This window comes from Lactuca saligna, chromosome 9 (assembly GCF_052625555.1).
Source record: "Lactuca saligna cultivar CGN05327 chromosome 9, ASM5262555v1, whole genome shotgun sequence".
In the NCBI taxonomy this organism is placed as follows: domain Eukaryota; kingdom Viridiplantae; phylum Streptophyta; class Magnoliopsida; order Asterales; family Asteraceae; genus Lactuca; species Lactuca saligna.
Genome location: NC_136425.1, coordinates 179,233,492 through 179,241,393, shown reverse-complemented (window position 1 = coordinate 179,241,393; position 7,902 = coordinate 179,233,492). Strand labels below are relative to the sequence as shown.

Sequence of the window (7,902 nt, the reverse complement as noted above, 5' to 3'; positions counted from 1 at the left end):
CAATTTGAAGAAGAAAGCCAAAGCCTATTCAATATGTACGTAATTCATGTTAACCGCGTAAGATTTGGTATTTTTCTATGCATAAACTCATTGTAAATAGCGTAATAAGGGTTATACCTCTTAAAATTTAATATTATTTTATTAATGATTACTTGTACTAACAGCTTAATGGTTTGGACGTCTTAAAAAATATTATTATTATATTGAATCTATTTATGGAAATAGTTGGATTTCTATTATAAGGTAGTATATATATATATATATATATATATATATATATATATATATATATATATATATATATATAATGTTTGGATTATCTTGCATGGTAATAAAAGTTATAAATTGATATTTCTTTTTTTAGAGTGTTTGGATTAAGACAAAATATAAAAAATACAAACATACATATTTAAGTCTATTTAGTATACAAACATATCATCTCTAATAAATGAATGTTATTTTGGCCACTTATCACACTCTCATTCAATTGCCAAATATCATTTTGTAGTTATTTTGAATTATTTTTTTTAATTTTCACATGTTATTTTATAAGTTTTTATAGTTTATTAAATTCCACATGTAATAATTGCAATAAATGTACTAATAAATGAATATCAATTTAATTAATGAACTTAATTTTTAATTTAAAATTTCATAAAACTAAAACTCATTAATTTCTTTTATTTATTTAAATTATTTGCTTAAATTTAAACGATAAAAGCATTTTTTTTATAATAATTTTATTATTTCTATAAATTCAAAGTTTTTAAATATTTTGAAATTTATATTTAATTTTTTTTAAATTAACCTTTGGTATACAACGAAAAACAAAAAAGGATCTCCTTATTATTTTCTTTTTAAGTTAACAAGAAAATTTCACTTTTAAAACTAGTAAAAACCTATTTTAGAAAATACTTATTAACTTTTCAAACATTTTTTGATAATTTTTTTTTAAAACTAAAAAATCAATAAATATTTTTCAAATTAAATCTCAAAACACCCTCTCAAATAAAAATATAAAATCATCTGCTATATTGCAAATAACTTTTGTGATATTGATTTATTTATTTTTCATTTCGCAATAAACATATATCCTGTTCAAACCAGTCTTTCTCCACTCCACTTTGCCCTACTCCCCCGTTTCCCCCTTCTCAGCTGAGCCTGTGCTATCAGTCAAAGCTCTCTCTCTTTCTCTCAGGTATGTGGCACAAACTCATCTCTCCCACGAACAAACCTTGTAAGAATTTGATTCTGAGCCCTACGTTTACTTGTAGATTTTGTCCCCTAATGTTGCGTCATCGATGATGTAGAATCTCATTTTGAGGACCTGAATCATCTCATCCCCGTGTATCTTCTATATCTTTATTTGATTTGAACATGCATTGAATTGCCAAGTCTTGTTATCTGATATGGATGTGACATGCATCCTGACAAAATCGAGCAGATGCAATTCTAGTATTCCGTGATGAATGGATTTAAGTTGTCTGAGTTCACACGCTGTTTTCAAATAAGTTTTTTTGAAATGAAACTGCTATGCATGCTGTTTGCGAATTGGAGGCATCAACGTCAGTGTAGTGGTGTCGTTGTACCTGTTACTCCGTCTGTGAAAGAAGGAGACTATTCCTTTTCAAAGTTAAGATTTATAGTTCAAATCCTGTATGGATCTTCCTTTGAAATTACATTTATGTCAATTTTGAGTCTAAAACGAAGCTTTCTGAACATTCAGAAGTTGAAATGTGGATTTCTTTTAAGATGGATGTGTGGAGTTTAGTACAGATATTATCCAAAATCGTAGTGTAGCTTCTTTTCTTAACAAATGGCATTTTCTTATCTGTGTCTAGTGTTACACTTGTCCTCTTGATTATTATCAAGATTCAATCCCCCTTTTTCCCACCATTTTCTTTATTTACTTCACATTTTTCTTTAGGTGCTTTATTTCCTATGGCGTTTGCAAATTTTCATGGACTTAGAGCTCTGCAAATTTCTTCACGAGAAAGCATTTTCAACCATGGAAGCTGCCACACACGAACTGATACATCCAACAGTAGATGTTTTGCTGTCAAGGCTTGCAGTAAGAAACCTGATCAAAACATTCATCTTGAATCTAAGGTAAATTTATATGAAGCTCTCTACTTCATCATACTTTTCTGTGATTACAGATTCTCGTATCCTAGCTGTTTTCTGCATATTTAACATTATCTCAATTTGATCTGAAGGTCTATATAGTTGTATATTGAGTATTGAATGTTTAATTGCAAATTTGCAATGTAGATTAACATGTTCTCCTCAAATTTCATCATTGAATGGCCAATAACCAAAAGGGGTAGTGAATTAGTAATAAATTCGTTATTTCATTTTGTCTATATGGATAACCTTCTTTTCTCCTATAAACAAAGACCTTTTTTGATTTAACAAAGAACATTCTCTATATATGAGTTTATTTACCAATTTTCTCTTACAAACATCTACTTAGTGATACATCCCTCAAAAAATTGCAACATATGGTTCAAATGAAGTTTTCAGCTTTTATCAAATGTCCCAAATACCCTTTATAAACCCCACCAATTGTAAAGTTACCAATGTGCAAATTTTACAAGAAAACATTCGAATTCAAAATGGATTTTTTACAATTCAAAGAGAATGGAGAGAGAGAGAGAGAGAGAGAGTAGATATTGTTATTACTTATCACTTATTACTTATTACTTATTACTTCCCTTAGCTAACTTATTTGCATGCAATATACAAGAACGTTGTTTAACTATCGTCAAATGTCTAAACTACCCTTCAACGAAATACAAAATAGGTTCAACTATTATATCTTTTTAAGCATTAAGATGTTTGTCATCTTGTTGATGTTATGTTAGGTATTTGAAACTTTTGAAGTTATTATATGATGTTATATACTCCTATAAAAAGCATGAAATTAAAGTTATGTTAACAAAAGCAATTTCAGTTAAATTGGGTGTTGGACAGTGTGAAATGGGATGAAAAGGGTTTGGCTGTGGCTATAGCTCAAAATGTTGATTCAGGGGCAATTTTAATGCAAGGATTTGCCAATAGGGATGCACTTGCTACCACAATTGCTTCCAAAAAAGCAACTTTTTATAGCAGATCAAGATCTTCATTGTGGATAAAAGGAGAAACTTCTCTTAATTTCATCAATGTTCATGATATCTTCCTTGATTGTGATCGTGATTCTGTAAGTTCTTTTCTTTCAATGCATGTAATAGTAATCTACTTTCTTTAATTCGTTTGTTTGTTACTATAAGTTTATAACATCTTACTTTTGTTTCTTTCTTTCTTTTACTTGGAAAATTTTATGCAGTTATATAAATTTCATTCAAATATAAAGCAGTTTTCAGTGTTGTTATAATTGGATAGATCTTTCAAAGTATAATGACTTATTTATTTATTTGTTTACTTCCTTGCAATGAAATCGTTATGAAAATTGATGTTTGCATATTTCTACAACGAATGGATATGATTCTTAGTTATGTTATTTATGGAAATGTTAGGAATTTACCAAATAGGGAGAGTTTCTCATCGCCCAAGTTTCAATTGGACAGAAACTTGGAATCATGCAACGTGGATGCACGATGAATGAGAAATTACGTATTTGGAAATTAGACTAATTCATTGACAAAGTGTCAAGTGAAGGACTAGGAGATCGAGTACACAAAGTTGTGTGTTGATCAAGTTCACCATAAGAGTAACAAAGATATTCGTTATGATTTACTAAAGGCTTAGTAAATATGATTACACTTACAAGATTAAGTGTAATTCTGAATTGTTTAAAGAGTTTAGATCAATAGTAGAACGAATAAGAAGAATCAAGTAGGCAGAAAGATAAAAGTTTCCCCATTCTAAGAAGAAGGGAGAGTAGCTTTTATGCTTTATGATAGGTTTGTAACATGCAAAGTTTGTATCTTAATTGATCCTCCAAGTGAGTCTTGGTACAATTGTATGTCCAAGAAGAGGAATCAAAGATTGAAGAAATGGTCAAATCAAGAAGTCAATCATACTTCGTTCCAAAACAAGTCTTAAAGTCAAGATTATGACATTGAGTGAATAGTATTAAGAAGGTTTATAACATTCATCAATTGTGGAGAGTTGTGATGTCTTGGATAAGACAAAGACCAACTAGGACCAATTTATGAAGTGTTTTGATACAAGCTACACTAACTCTTGAAAAATTGTTTGTCAAGAAATGTTTATTGACAAAAGAATCTTATATGTCAAGGAGTCAGTGGGAGTCTTAATGGTCTCGAAAAGTTTCAAGATCAAATCAAATAAACCTTATCGATCATCACTAGCACACGAGTTAAGGTTTACAACCTATCGTGATGACATTATTTTGTTTCTATGCCATTCAAATTAAGTTAATTATGCATGCGAGTTCTATGAGTTCTCATTTTGAACGCATAAAAGGCAAAGCACCTTGATCAATGAAATGTACATTGACAAGAAAAAGGTGAGATGCTTAACTTATTTGAAGACGTGGTGGGCAGCTGTGCTATCATGAGGCAAGAAATCAAGATTAAGAAACTTTGATCCATATGAGTTTGAATTTGTCGTAAACTTTGGTTTTAACAAATTCACATGGATAGGAACAAATACACCATTTAAATCTAAGTGTCATAAGTTTTCCTCCTTCATGAAAATGATTGTGAGGAAATGCTTTCACTAAGAAAGATTTTAAAAGGATAGTGATTGTAAAATTGCATTCTCGAATTCAATTATGGTTATGGTATCCCTTTCCATAATTTGAATTGTGAGGTTTGGCAATTAGTCTTAATTGTTTAAGACACACATATGAACTATCGAAGGCAAAGGTGTACAAGTTCAAGAAGCCTTGATAAAAGATAATCAAAGCACTAAGTATTAGAAACATGGACTTAAGAAATTCAATAGGTATTGTCTTTCTGAAAGTTAAGATGTTTATGAATACATGTCGAAGCTAGTGGGAGCATAAGTGTTATGTTTTATAGTAATCATCATGATAGTGAGAGCATAAAAGTTATGATTGTATGATTATTATGGAAAGTTTTGCAAGTTGGCAATATTAATTATAGAAAAACAAGAGTTATACCTTGCAAAGTCGTAAGGGTTGTATAGTTGTTTTGCTATAATTAAGGGAGAGAATATTATGCTTCATTTCAAATCTAAAGGATTAGGTTGTGGAATGTTAATAAATTTAGTCAAAAGTACATAGTGTGTTCTTAAAATTTCGATTATGATTACAACATTCCTTTTTCACAATCCGATTTTAAGAACATAGCAAATAAAACATTGTGCATCGTGTCCCATACGCTTCGGGTATAGGATCGATTGCAAATGCTTTAATGTTTGACCATTCTAAAATTTTCCAAATGTCTAGCACATTTAGAGGGAAAAGGGACTAGAATCGGTTTTGACTAAAATAATTAAACAACTATCAAAGAACAATCCAAAGTTCGATGAGGATTGGTCGCTTGTGAGTAGTTGGAAGTATAGTATTGGAAATTATGGAAATGTTTCCATATTGGATGGACAATATTGACATCATTACAAATAGAAAAGATTCTATTCAGAATGAGTTGTCATGAGGAAAATATGGAAGCGTGTCCATATTAGGATTTGAATATTGAAAATCTATGACTAGATTATAAACGTTTATGCAAAAGGATGTTCAAAGGAATGTACTTTGAGTGAGAGACATCATATCTAAGGAATTTTCTTGTAACAATCTCCGATAGAGGACTTTATAATAGCATTAGCAATAGTCTTTGTGACTTTGGTGCAGTGACATTATGAAAGGATCGTTGCATAAAGTGTTAGAATCTAGCATATTCTATAAGTAGCGAGAATTTGATATTCTTACACTTAAGAAAATGGATTTGGAGTTGTAAAATGAGAATGATTGGAAATGTGTTCAATTTGTCTATTTCACAAAAGTAAGAACCGTAGGTAAACATTGTGTGCATGCTAGGAGCATGGGACAAGTGTTGTAATTCAAGTAAAAAGTTGATTACCCGAAACGACAAATAATGAGTAATCGATATGGTGATAAATAAAACGTGTTTTGTTTATACTCAAAGGTTTGAGGCCATATGGGATTAGTATTATTCTTGTGTTTCACCTTGCATGTTTTGACTTCCAGAATAATTGAGTTTATTAAGCATAATCGAATTATTCAAACGGGCCACAGTCGTTCATATGTTGGAAGTAGATATGAATGAAGACTGTCGTGAATTGGTGTGTGGATTGTCTAAAAGAGTATTAGACATAAGCAAATGTTTGCTGCAACGTTCATGAGTGCTTATGAATATGATTTGAGCATTGGATTAAACCCACTATCTCGAGTGATTAGTTGTATCTTGCTAATCGGTTGCACATTGATAATATGTATCTCGAGCATTGGAATTGTAATTATAAGATAATTGCAATTTGGGCCATGGATTGCCTTGTATTAAGGGATGGAATACAATTTGAAGATAATGATTATTTTTCCGGTAAACTTCAATAAATTTGATAATTTTAATGATTAACTTTATAATTTATTAATACTTGGTTACAGATAATATAACACAAAAAATATTTATATGAAATTTACCAAATGATTTTTTTTAAATTATTTGAATTTATGTAAAATATACTCCACATGTTTACATATTCTTCAAATATTATTAAAATAATAAATATGTTGAAAAATAAAATTAAAACTTGAATAATATAACTTAAAGTAAATAAGAAGTGGTTTGAAGATGATGGTTCAGTGTTGCGCCACGCAACACACGCATAACAAATTTTAAATTAGAAGTCTTTCAAAAAACAAAACACTTGTGAAAGGGCAACTGATATGCATGTGCTGCGCAACGCAACAAGAAGTGGTCATAAGTGTTTTTTTCTAAAAAAACAAATAGCACCTAAGTAACTGATATAACTAATATGATCATTTAAATTACGAAAGAATAAGGTGTTTCTGATTGCTTATTTTATATAATAAATTATTTTTGATAGAAATGCTTATAAACTTATATATATATATATATATATATATATATATATATATATATATATATATATATATATATATACATGTGTGTGTGTGTGGGGGGGGGGGGGGGGGGGGGGTAAGTTCATGTGTTTCTTACATTTATCGTGTACTAGAATGCACCAATAGGAATTGAGTAAAATTAAATAATTATTTAATTAAATAAAGATAAATATTAAATGATTTTAATAATTGTATGTTTATTAAATGACTAGGTGTGAGATTCATGTATTACATTAGTTTAATTATAAAAAAACAAATATAAAATTTTAACAATTTGAAAAGTTTGAATTTATAAGAAAAATGAAAAAAATTTGAATTATTAAAATTAATGAGACTTTAATGTACTGAATACATTACATATAAAAACTCTTTCTAATAAATACTTTACATATATATTACCTTACACATTAAATGTGGAATTTTAATTTAATAAAATAAAAAATACAATAAAATGACAAGTGGAAAATAGAAATTTTAAAAATTCTAGAAAATGCCATGTGTCCAAATGAATGAGAAGAGGATATGTAGCAAAAAAACCTTCATTTATTATAGGATATATATCTATAATTATAATTCTCTTTTTATGGAAACTAATTAAATCCGTCATTAATGTCAACAATAAAGTTCTTTCAGAATGAATGTGCATCTAAGTTTTTATGTATGGATTTGTGTTTTGTTTATGGATCCACTCACTTAAAATAACAAAGTTGCATGAAATATGAAGAACAAAAGTGTATTCTTCTAGAACACACTATCATTCTGTTAGAATACACTGTCATTCTGTTAAAATATATTCTCATTCTTGTAGAATAAACTCTAATTCTGCTAGAATACACTCTTGTTCTCAATGTTCTAGGCTACTTTGT

General features: G+C 29.1%; 1 pseudogene; it reads left to right on the top strand.

Moving 5' to 3' along the window:
• The first annotated feature begins 1,088 nt into the window (after positions 1-1,088).
• LOC145016984 (histidine biosynthesis bifunctional protein hisIE, chloroplastic pseudogene) lies at positions 1,089-3,373 on the top strand (annotated as a pseudogene).
• Positions 3,374-7,902: the final 4,529 nt, after the last annotated feature.